Source organism: Leucoraja erinacea, chromosome 2, assembly GCF_028641065.1.
Source record: "Leucoraja erinacea ecotype New England chromosome 2, Leri_hhj_1, whole genome shotgun sequence".
Taxonomy (NCBI): Eukaryota; Metazoa; Chordata; class Chondrichthyes; order Rajiformes; family Rajidae; genus Leucoraja; species Leucoraja erinaceus.
The window spans coordinates 77,076,029-77,088,744 of record NC_073378.1 but is presented as its reverse complement, the minus strand read 5'-3'; positions in this window follow the sequence as shown (position 1 = coordinate 77,088,744).

Below are 12,716 nucleotides of genomic sequence, written 5' to 3'. Positions count from 1 at the left end.
AAGCAAAGTGCAGGCCACCAAAATCAAATTCAATTTCATACCATTTCAAGCAGACAGCAGGCAACCAAATTTAAATTCAATTTTACTTCGGAGTCACGTGAGTGATTCCGTGAAGAAGCCTCGCCAGTCTACATGCACTTCATTACGTCTGATGCATGGCGCAACGACGGGCTGGCAGGCGTGTAGCTCCATCAGCGGTAAGTTTTTAAAACCCTCAGGTAAGTTTTAAACTTAGTTGAGGTCGTATTCTGCGGTCAGTAAATCTTGTTGCAGGAGCAAGTCGGACCATGGAGAAAATGACTAAGGGAAGGTCGAGGCGGGCCACCAGGAGAGCAGCTGTAGAAGACCGCGGGAGTGTGGGTAGCGGGCGGCCATCCATCTTGCCTTCAGAGTCACTGGCGGCACGGCCAGTGGCTTCCGACTTGGTGTCGATTGAAAGCACCACGGTACTCCGGTGGGACGGAAAGCTACTAAGAAGTCAGTAAGGCCCGTTGACTCGGATGAGTTGGGCCAGGGGGGGTCCCCTCCCACAATGGATAGCGTCTTTGGACGTCTGTCCAGGATGGAGCTCCTGATGGAGAGGATGCTCCATCACGAAATGCTCCAGCAAGAGGAGCTTGGTATCCGCGGGTCTCCTCGGGGGCACCTGTTGAAGGGCTGCATAATGTCTCCCTCTCGGAGGAGGAGAGCATACGGGGTCAGTTTTGTTCTAACTCCGAGGTCGGAGGTATAGCCGGTGAGCATACCTCAAGGCAAGAAGGCCGCAAACCAGGGGTGCCAAGCATGGCATCTAAATTTGCTATACCGACCGAAACTGGGGAACCGCTGGATGAAGACCTGGCCATGACTATAAATTACATGGCCTCACACCAGCTGCAAGACCTCACAATGGAAGAAATTTCCAAAAAATATGAGACACTCGCCAATTGTGCCTCGATCAAAGTGCCGGCTGTGAACCATGCTATCTGGGGTCACATGGGTGTAGGTATCAGAGCCCAGGAAGTGAGGGACCAGAAGATACTAAAGCTGCTCGCTTCAGGCATTACAGCTTTCGCTAGGTCGGTCGACGGTGGGCCCCTGTCTGAGGTGCAACAGGATGCTGGCCCTAATGTGCAATGCACATTTTGAAATAAACTGTCTCAGAAAGAGTGCTATCCGTCCTACCCTGAACCCCAAGTTTGCGGCATTGTGCAAATCAAGCAATGTGCAACCGCCGAATCTACTGTTCGGTAATGACCTATCAAAACGGGTCAGAGAGTTGGACAACGAGGCGAAAACGATGGGCCTCATTAAAGTCCAACCGACTAGCAAAATTCCACATTGGCGGCAGCACCCCTACAAACGGTTCGCTGAAGCTGGTTCAGGCCGAGGACCAAGCCGGCCCTTGCCAACCATGCGCAATTGGCGCACTCCAACATTCTTCCCTTCCAGAACTTGGGGGCAGAAGTTTCCACCGACAACCATGGAGGTAGGTGGAACTGGTTCTTTTCAGAACATGTCATGTATGGATCAGTTACAATTATATCTCCCTCTCTGAGAAGGGGAGCGAAGGGAAGAAAAAAGGAGGGTTCCCCTCCATGGGTACATCCTCGGACGCATACCCAGGTGGAGCATGGATGCGTCCGCAGAGCGTTCAACCCACTGAGGAGATGCTCCATCCTGATATGGTCCGTGGACGGGGCCATATCAGCGCAGGTGTTGTCGGGAACCTGCAGCAGTGCCTGGTGCAGGGCTGCATTAGATCTCCCTCTCTGAGGAGGGGAGCGTAGGCAATCAGTGTGTGACAGACTCTAAACTCAGAAGTATGTCCGTGAAACATAATGGAGTGCATGCGTGAGGTTCAAGAATTCTGTCATGGCATCAAGGGTTGCGATATCCACGCAAACGGAGGAGCCGCTGCAAGGTAGAGTTGGCTTCCAGCCTATGGCAGAAAACCAGGGTCCAGAGTTCACCTCACATTACAAGCTTGGTAAGCATCAGCGACCTCACGTCACATCAGTACAGGAACAAAGAGCAGTGAACAGCGCTATCTGGGGAGACTATGGATGGCGAGGCCAACAATGTCCAGCCGACGAATCTTCTCCTTGAAGAACCCCTAACCAAACAGGTAAAAAACCTGGATGAGGAAGTAAAGGTGTCGGACTAGTCAAGGTACCTACGACGAGCAAAAGCCTCACCGTTTCGACGACAACACCCCTATGACTCCATCGGCAGTAAGTGGTTCACTGAAGCTGGTGGCAGCTTGAAAGCTGATTCTCTGGGCAGAGGTCTTTTAGGCCAATGCCAAGCCGGCCCTGAGAGAAAATGTGCAATCCACGCACTCCAGCAGTCCTATCCTCCAATTCAAGGATGGAATTAGAACCTGAGGATGGAAACAGAACCCGCATCAGGGGCCTTTGGGCTTACCATAAGACCACCGTTAAACATGGAGGTAGGTGGGTCTGGTTCTTTCCGGAAACACGGGGTGTGTGGACTAATTATGAGTTGCCAATAGATTACACTTATTTTGCACAAATGTTGATGAATAACATCAGATCGATGGATGATGTCGGATCACCCTTGATTAACTCATATTCACATGTGCAGTATAGTCTTTTTAGAATGGGAACTATTTAGAGTTGTTGGGAGCACTCTATGGCTTAAACATATATTGTACTAATATGCATGACTTGCATGTTCAGCTTCAGATTGACAACACTACAGCAGTAGCATACGTTAATCACATGGGTGGAATCAAGTCGGTATCATGTGATAAATTGGCTAACCTTATTTGGCATTGGTGTATTACAAGAAACATCTGGATTTCAGCTATCTACTTACCAGGTAGATTTAACATGGTGGCAGACACTAGGTCACGAAAATTCAATCACAACACAGAATGAATGTTGAATCCTGAAATATTTAATGATGTTGACTCTCGGTATGGCGTACCAGATATTGATTTGTTTGCATCCAGATTAAATCACCAGCCACCAAAGTATGTTTCATGGGAGCCAGACCCAGGGGCAGTAGCGGTAGATGCATTCTCACTACACTGGGGTGAATGTTTTTATATGCTTCTCACCCATTTTGCCTCATCAGTTGGTGCTTGCTTAAGATCGAGCAGGACTCTGCCTCAGGCGTTTTGGTAGTTCCTGACTGGCCTACACAGCCATGGTTCCCACTCGTTCTGAGACTAATAGATGATTAGATTAGATTAGATTAGATTCCTTTATTGTCATTCAGACCTTTTGGTCTGAACAACATTTCGTGCCTGCAGTCATACATATAATAATAAATAACAAAACACACAATAAATACGAATTAACATCCACCACAGTGAGTTCACCAGGCACCTCCTCACTATGATGGAGGCAAAAGTCTTAAAGTCTCTGTCTCTTCCCTCCTTGTTCTCCCTCTGGGCTGAGGCGATCCAGGCTTCACATAATAACACAGCCTTTTATGGCTGTCCCCAAATGCAGTGACCTGCTGGTTCACCCTGTGACTGGGGGGAACCATCCACTACATGACCGTATTAATCTATTGATTTGCAGATTCTGAGAAGACCGTTCCTGGGGCTCAGACTATCAGGTCGTACGGTGGATGTGATTACTGCGGCCTGGAAGGATAGTAATAGAAAACATTACATCTCTTATATCAAGAAATGGGAGGTTTTCTGCTTATAGTCGAACATATCATACCACACGGCAAGCATACCTGATGTGTTGGAATTTCTTTTAACACTATTTTTGATGAGCAACTGAGCTATAGTGCCATCAACAGTGCCAGGAGTGCCTTATCATCCTACCTGTGGCAGGGATCGGGCCAATACCCGTTAATATCCCGGTTCATCAAGGGTATTTTTAACTGTAATTCCCCCAGGCCCAGGTACATGGAGATCTGGGATGTGAGTGTGTTTCTCACGCTGCTTCACCAATGGGCTGCAACAACATCCTTGTCTTTGCCCAGACTCACTCTTAAAGTGGTCATGCTCATGGCGCTGGTTTCAGCGCAACGCGTCCAGACGTTGCAGAAGCTGCGACTGGACAGGATGGTTTCATCTGTATATAACATAACATTTTATGTTTATGATTTAATTAAGCAGAGCAGGCCAGGGACATCAAGGCTTAAACTTATTTTTATGGCAAACCCCAAAGACCTTCGCCTATGTGTAGTTACGCACTTACAGCAGTATATCAAGGTCACCAAGAGTCTCAGAGGCTCCGAATTAATGATAATCATCAGTCACAAAAAGCCTCATAAGAAGGTGTCGGTACAGACCATTTCAAGGTGGCTGAAACAGGTTCTGGCATTTCAAGCAGAGTGCAGGCCACCAAATTCAAATTCAATTTCATACAATTTCAAGCAGAGTGCAGGCCACCAAATTCAAATTCAATTTCATTCCATTTCAAGCAGAGTGCAGTTCACCAAAATCATTTCATACCTTCAAGCAGAGTGCAATCCACCAAATTAAAATTCAATTTCATTCCATTTCAAGTATAGTGACGGCCACAAAATTCAAATTCAATTTCATTTCATTTCAAGCAGAGTGCAGGCCACCAAATTCAATTTCATACCATTTCAAGCAGAGTGCAATCCGCAAAATTCAATTTCCTACCATTTCAAAGCGAGTACATGCCACCAAATTCAATTTCATACCATTTCAAGCACACTGCAGACCACAAAATTCAAGTTCAATTTCATACCATTTCAAGCAGAGTGCAGGCCACCAAATTCAATTTCATACCATTGCAAGCAAACAGCAGGCCACCAAATTCAAATTCAATTTGATATCATTTCAAGCATACTGCAAGCCACAAAATTCAAGTTCAACTTCATACCATTTCAAGCAGTGCAGGCCACCAAATTCAAATTCAATTTCATACCATTTCATGCACACTGCAGGCCACATAATAGTAAGATTATATGAGCTTACCAGTTTGAAGTTTGATCTTTATTTTATGAGGAGTTACGATGAGGGTTTACCTGAAGACCCCGCCAGCATGCATGCGCGACATACTTCAAAGCAGCGGTGTGGAATCACAGAAACAACACAATAATGGAAATAAACATAGTAAAGATAAGGAGAACTAAGATACCAGTTGATCTCTATAATTGAGGGTGGGAGCGGAGGGCACGTAATCCCTCATCATTACTCCTCATAAAATAGAGATCAAACTTTAAACTGGTAAGCTCGTTTAATCTTACTATTTTACTTCGGAGTCACGTGAGTGACTACGTGAAGATTTTAAAGCTCTGTGATTTCAAACCGTGTAACAGTCCATACTTCACTCGCTGCCGGTCATCCAAGGGAGGAAGTATGTTATCGTAATCAAACATGAATCTCTTTATAAACAATAATGGTATTTATTTGAAAACAATAACAAAGAAAATAATGCTCCCTGGGCTTAAATTATATATTTGATGAGTCTAAAATTCTCTATGCAAATGAAACAGGTTTTACTAATGGCTTGTTGTAGACGTTTGAAAAGTTCTTTCCATGGACCACCATGGATGTGGTCCAATGGCACGTCCATTCTGTTAGCCACCGACGTGGATGCTGCCCTGGTGGAGTGAGATGTGTAAATATCAGTATCCACTGCAGAAGCTCCCAATACCTGTTTGAGCCATCTAGAAATGGGTTGACTCGACACCCGACCATGTGGCTTTTTGTGGCTGACCCATAGTGCTTTTTCTCTCCCTCGGGAATTTTTGGTTGTGTTGATGTATAGTAGAAGGTGAGTCATGACACATAAACGGGGGTCAGGTGGGTACGCCCGGAATTCCATAATGAGTGCTGAAGTTCCTGATCTGTTCTGTTTTACCAGCTCCTGAATGGTGAATGTTATTTGGTCTGACGTTACGACCATATTGTCCAGTCTGAGTAGGTAAAGGGACTGGACCCTTTATGGGGTTTGAATTGAAGATCCCTCTCATTAATTTGGCCACCAGCGGATGAGACCCTATGGCCTGTTGCCCTGGTGCCTGTCTAAGATAGGCTGACAGTGCACTTCTAGCACAATTGATACAGACCTTCATCGGGGTGAAGGCTGGCCAGGAACTCCAGTACATTTGTTATGGTGGTTTATTAGTTTATTTGTCCTTGTTCTCGATCAGTATGTTTCCCATTTTCTTATACTGGAGAGATATTGTTTCTTGGTGGAAAATCGGTGAGATGCTGTCATCGTGTCCATGGTCCTATTTGACAATCCCAGGTCCAGCAAAGGTCTTTTTAGAATCTGCAACCCAGTAGGTTTATTCTGTCATGGCATGGGTGACTTTCGCCTGATACAGGGTGGATCAGTAGATCTGTCCACTGGGAATGGTCATGGGTGTTTCAACGACCCTGTCAAGGACCACTGGGAACCATGACTGTGTAGGCCAGTCGGGTACTACCAAAATGCCTGAAGCAGAGTCCATCTGTATTTTGCGTAGTACCCGACTGATGAGGCAGAACGGGGGAAAGGCATAGAAAAAATAGTTCCCCCAGTTCAGCGACAATGCATCCATCACCGCTGCCTCAGGGTCTGGTTCCCTAGTGACATACATCGGTACCTGGTGATTCAGTCGGGATGCAAAGAGATCGATATCTGGTGTTCCATATTGCTTTGTAATTTCAGCAAATACTTTGGGGTTTAACATCCATTCGGTGTTATCATTGAACTTGCGTGACCTGGTGTCTGCCACTGTATTTAGCTTACCTGGTAGGTAAGTTGCTGATAGCCAAATATGTTTGTCGACACACCATTGCCAGATTGTGTTGACCAAATTATCACATGATATCGATTTTATCCCACCCATATGGTTAATATAGGCCACCACTGTGGTATTGTCAATTTGTAAACGAACATGCAAATGGTGCATATTTGAACAATATGCTTTTAACCCATAGAACGTACCCAACATTTCCAAATAGTTTATGCCCAATGTCTGTAGTAGTGATGATTCTAGATTAGTCCATCTACCACCTGTACTGGATATGGTATTAGTTGCTCCCCAGCCTAGAGCACAGGCATCTGTTTGTGTTGTTAATGTTGGGTTATTGATAATGATGGGACTGGAACTAAGCCAAATGTTCTCTTTCCACCATTGTAACTGATATTGCTTCAATAGGCAATTTCATGGTTCGATCAAAGTGACATACATGTTGTTTTAACGCTTGCACCTTTGCTCTTTGTAAGTCTTGATAATGCAAAGGTCCAAACTGGGTGGCTGGAAATGCTGCTACTAATTCCCCAATTACTCTTGCCACTTGTCGAATGGTTGGTTGATTGGTAACCATTAATTTGTTACAGGTTTGTGCCAATTCTGCTGATTTTTCTTTTGGCAAAGTTACAGACATGTGGACTGAGTTAATTGTGAATCCCAGACAGTCCATAGTTGTGGATGGCGTCAACTTAGATTTATCTAGATGTATGACAAAGCCCAAGGTTTCAAATAAATGTTTAGTAGCTAATACTGCTGAATTAGCTAATGCCATGGTTTTGCCTATTATCAAAATATCATCAAGATATGCCATGATAATATGTTTTTGTTTTATTAATATTGCAAGGGCTGGTTTTAATATCTTGGTAAACAGTCTTGGGGCTGATGTTAGACCATTAGGCAACGATTTGTACTGCCATTGTTGCCCCATCCAGGTAAACTTTAGGTATCTATGATGATCCTTATGAATGGGTACTGAATAGTATGCATCTTTTAAGTCGATGCTTGCCATAAAGTATCCTTTGGAAATCAATTGTTTGGCAGTCACAAATGTTTCCATTTTAAAGTGTATATACCTAACAAAAGTATTCAATGTGGTTAAGTCAATGATGATGTGACATCCACCATCTTTTTTGGTTTTAGTAAATATATTTGATACAAATTCCAAAGGTTCATGTTTAGATTTCTCTATGATTCCCTTTGTATGTAACCTCACCAGTTCTGCTTGTCCCTCACGTTTTTCTTTTAGTGAGAGGGTAAAACCCCTTTGGGGTGCATGCTGAACTTGTGGCATGTTCCCTTGAATGAATTAAATTTAATTCCTTGAATACTATTAAGTATATAACTATCAAGTGTGATAGTCCTCCATGCTTCCAAAAACAGGTGTAGTCTCCCCCCTGTTAGCACAATCCCCCCACCTTTTATGTACCGGTAGGAACCAGACCCACTTACCTCCATTGTTATTGGTGGTGTGTTCATTTCTTCGGTTTCTGGTTCCTTGTCTGTCGGGTGGTGCTGTTGGGGGGTGGCGCATTTTCCATGGGGCCCGCTCTAGGCCCTGTCCTAAAAAAGACTTCCGGGGATGGTATGCGGGCCCCGAGCTTTCACCAGTACCATGAAGTAGACGCCTATTGGTGGATGCGAAAGGGGTACTGCCATCTGGGTTGCGTGGTTTTGCTCGTTCCGGGTCCTGCCCTCATGAGGCCAAATGCCTTGGATTCTTCGTCCAGATCTTTGACTTGCTTTGGCACGTCTTTGCCAAATAGCAGGATCTGTGGCTGTGAGGTCGGCGTTCTACACAGTCCTGCAAATTTTGGGTTGAGGGCAGGTCTTCTGGCCTCCTTCCGGAGGTTGTTGATCTCATACTGTGTGTTGCACAGTAGAGCCAGGGTGTCCTGTTGGTTTGTAGTCATGTCAACCCCGTCCACGGAACAAGCATACGAGGTGATACGACGTCAGGAGCTTCAATATCTTTTGCAATTTTAGTTCTTGGTTTCTGATACTCTGCCCAATGTACCCCCAGATTTGACTATTAACGGCAGGCACATTGAGCGAAATGCAATTTTCAGGAGACTTGCCAAGGTCCAACGCCTCATTGACTACCTGTTCTTGGAGTGGTTTTTCAGGCCACAATATTTAAATTGAATTTCATACCATTTCAAGCAGAGGGCAGGCCACCAAATTCAAATTCACTTTCATACCATTTTAAGCAGAGTGCGGACCACCAAATTCAAATTCAATTTCATACCATTTCAAGCAGAATGCAGGCCATCAAATTCAAATTAAATTTCATACCATTTCAAGCAGAGCGCAAGCCACCAAATTCAAATTCAATTTCATACCATTACAAGCAGAGTGCAGGCCACCAAATTCAAATTCAATTTAATTCCATTTCAAGCAGAGTGCAGTTCACCAAATTCATTTCATACCTTCAAGCAAAGTGCAATCCACCAAATTCAAATTCAATTTCATACCATTTCAAGTAGAGTGCAAGCCGCCAAATTCATTTCATACCTTCAAGCAGAGTGCAAGCCACTAAATTCAAATTCAATTTCATACCATTTCAAGTAGAGTGCATGCCTCCAAAGTCAAATTCAATTTCGTACCATTTCAAGCAGAGTGCAGGCCACCAAATTCAAATTCAATTTCATACCATTTCAAGCAGACAACAGGCCACCAAATTCAAATACGATTTCATACCATTTCAAGCACACTGCAGGCCACAAAATTGAAGTTCAATTTCATACCATTTCAAACAGAGTGCAGGCCCCCAAATTCAAATTCCATTTCATGCCATTTCAAACAGAGGGCAGGCCACCAAATCCAAATTCACGTTCATACCATTTTAAGCAGAGTGCGGACCACCAAAGTCAAATTCAATTTCATACCATTTCAAGCAAAGCACAGGCCACCAAATTCAAATTCAATTTCATACCACTTCAAGTAGAGTGCATGCCTCCAAAGTCAAATTCAATTTCATACCATTTCAAGCAGAGAGCAGGCCACCAAATTCAAAGTCAATTTCATTCCATTTCAAGCAGAGTGCAGTTCACCAAATTCATTTCATACCTTCAAGCAAAGTGCAAGCCACCAAATTTAAATTCAATGTCATACCATTTCAAGCAGAGTGCATGCCTCCAGTCAAATTCAATTTCATACCATGTCAAGAAAGAGATTAGTTAAAACAAATGTAGGTCCCTTGCAGTCAGAAACAGGTGAGTTGATCATGGGGAACAAGGATATGGCGGACCAATTGAATAACTACTTTGGTTCCATCTTCACTAAGGAAGACATAAATAATTTGCCGGAAATAGCAGGGGACCGCGGGTCAAAGGAGTTGGAGGAATGGAGTGAAATCCAGGTTAGCCGGGAAGTGGTGTTGGGTAAATTGAATGGATTAAAGGCCGATAAATCCCCAGGGCCAGATAGGCTGCATCCAAGAGTACTTAAGGAAATAGCTCCAGAAATAGTGGATGCATTAGTATTAATCTTTCAAAACTCTTTAGATTCTCGAGTAGTTCCTGAGGATTGGCGGGTAGAAAATGTAACCCCACTTTTTAAGAAGGGAGGGAGAGAGAAAACGGGGAATTACAGACCAGTTAGTCTAACATCGGTAGTGGGGAAACTGCTCGAGTCAGTTATTAAAGATGGGATAGCAGCACATTTGGAAAGTGGTGAAATCATTGGACAAAGTCAGCATGGATTTACGAAAGGTAAATCCTGTCTGACGAATCTTATAGAATTTTTCGAGGATGTAACTAGTAGCGTGGATAGGGGAGAACCAGTGGATGTGGTGTATCTGGACTTCCAGAAGGCTTTTGACAAGGTCCCACATAAGAGATTAGTATACAAACTTAAAGCACACGGCATTGGGGGTTCAGTATTGATGTGGATAGAGAACTGGCTGGCAAACAGGAAGAAAAGAGTAGGAGTAAACGGGTCCTTTTCACAATGGCAGGCAGTGACTAGTGGGGTACCCCAAGGCTCAGTTCTGGGACCCCAGCTATTTACAATATATATTAATGATCTGGACAAGGGAATTGAAGGCAACATCTCCAAGTTTGCGGATGACACTAAGCTGGGGGGCAGTGTTAGCTGTGAGGAGGATGCTAGGAGACTGCAAGATGACTTGGATAGGCTGGGTGAGTGGGCAAATGTTTGGCAGATGCAGTATAATGTGGATAAATGTGAGGTTATCCATTTTGGTGGCAAAAACGGGAAAGCAGACTATTATCTAAATGGTGGCCGATTGGAAAAGGGGGAGATGCAGCGAGACCTGGGTGCCATGGTACACCAGTCATTGAAGGTAGGCATGCAGGTGCAGCAGGCAGTAAAGAAAGCGAATGGTATGTTAGCTTTCATTGCAAAAGGATTTGAGTATAGGAGCAGGGAGGTTCTACTGCAGTTGTGAGACTTGGTGAGACCACACCTGGAGTATTGTGTACAGTTTTGGTCTCCAAATCTGAGGAAGGACATTATTGCCATAGAGGGAGTGCAGAGAAGGTTCACCAGACTGATTCCTGGGATGTCAGGACTGTCTTATGAAGAAAGACTGGATAGACTTGGTTTATACTCTCTAGAATTTAGGAGATTGAGAGGGGATCTTATAGAAACTTACAAAATTCTTAAGGGGTTGGACAGGCTAGATGCAGGAAATTGTTCCTGATGTTGGGGAAGTCCAGGACAAGGGGTCACAGTTTAAGGATAAGGGGGAAATCCTTTAAACGAGATGAGAAGAACTTTTTTTCACACAGAGAGTGGTGAACCTCTGGAACTCTCTGCCACAGAGGGTAGTTGACGCCAGTTCATTGGCTATAATTAAGAAGGAGTTAGATGTGGCCCTTGTGGCTAAGGGGATCAGGGGGTATGGAGAGAAGGCAGGTACGGGATACTGAGTTGGATGATCAGCCATGATCATATTGAATGGCGGTGCAGGCTCGAAGGGCCGAATGGCCTGCTCCTGCAACTAATTTCTATGTTTCTATGTTTCTATGTCAAGCAGAGTGCAGGCTACCAAATTCAATTTCAATTTCATTCATTTTCAAGCAGACAGCAGGCCACCAAATTCAAATTCAATTTCATACCATTTCAAGCACACTGCAGGCCACCAAATTCAAATTCATTTTCATACCATTTCAAGCAGAGTGCAGGCCACCAAATTGAAATTAATTTCAATCCATTTCAATCCATTTCAAGCAGAGTGCCCGCCACCAAATTAATTTCATACTATTTCAAGCAGAGTGCAAACCACCAAATTTATTTCATACCATTTCATGCAGAGTTCCGGCCACCAAATTCATTTCATACCATTTCAAGCAGAGTGCGGGCTACCAAATTCATTTCATACCATTTCAAGCAGAGTGTAGGCCGCCAAATTCATTTCATACCATTTCAAGCAGAGTGCAGGCCACCACATTCATTTCATACCATTTCATCCAAAGTGCAGGCCACCACATTCATTTCATATCATTTCAAGCAGAGTGCAGGCCACCAAATTCATTTCATACCATTTCAACCAGAGTGCAGGCTACCTATTCATTTCATTTCAAGCAGAGTTCAGTTCACTCACGGGGTAGTCTCACAGTTCTGGACTCAACTCTCACTCACAGTCTTCCAGGGTGACTCATTCATGTCCGGCCTCCAGGGCTTTATTATCTGGATTGGGTGTTACCTTCATCATGGTGATTGACAGGCGAGAGTATTTATCAGCTGATCTAAAGATTTTTTAAACATTCATAACTTTTTTATTTTTCATCGATCGGAAAAATCCTCTGGGCTGCCTCAGGGCAGGAGGACCGTTAGTAAGATGGGCAAAAATCATAGCGATCGATATATGGCAGCTTTTTTTTCTAAAATCAATATACAGCACAGATAGGAAGTGGTCAAGATGAGACTTTTATTTATATAGATTTTTGCAAGTGCAGTGTAGTGAGACTAAAAGTTTCTTCAGAAATCTTTCGCTATTCTTTATCTTGATATGCACTTTGCAATAGGTTATGTTAGTAATTTCTAGTGTAATTGTAACTTGGCAG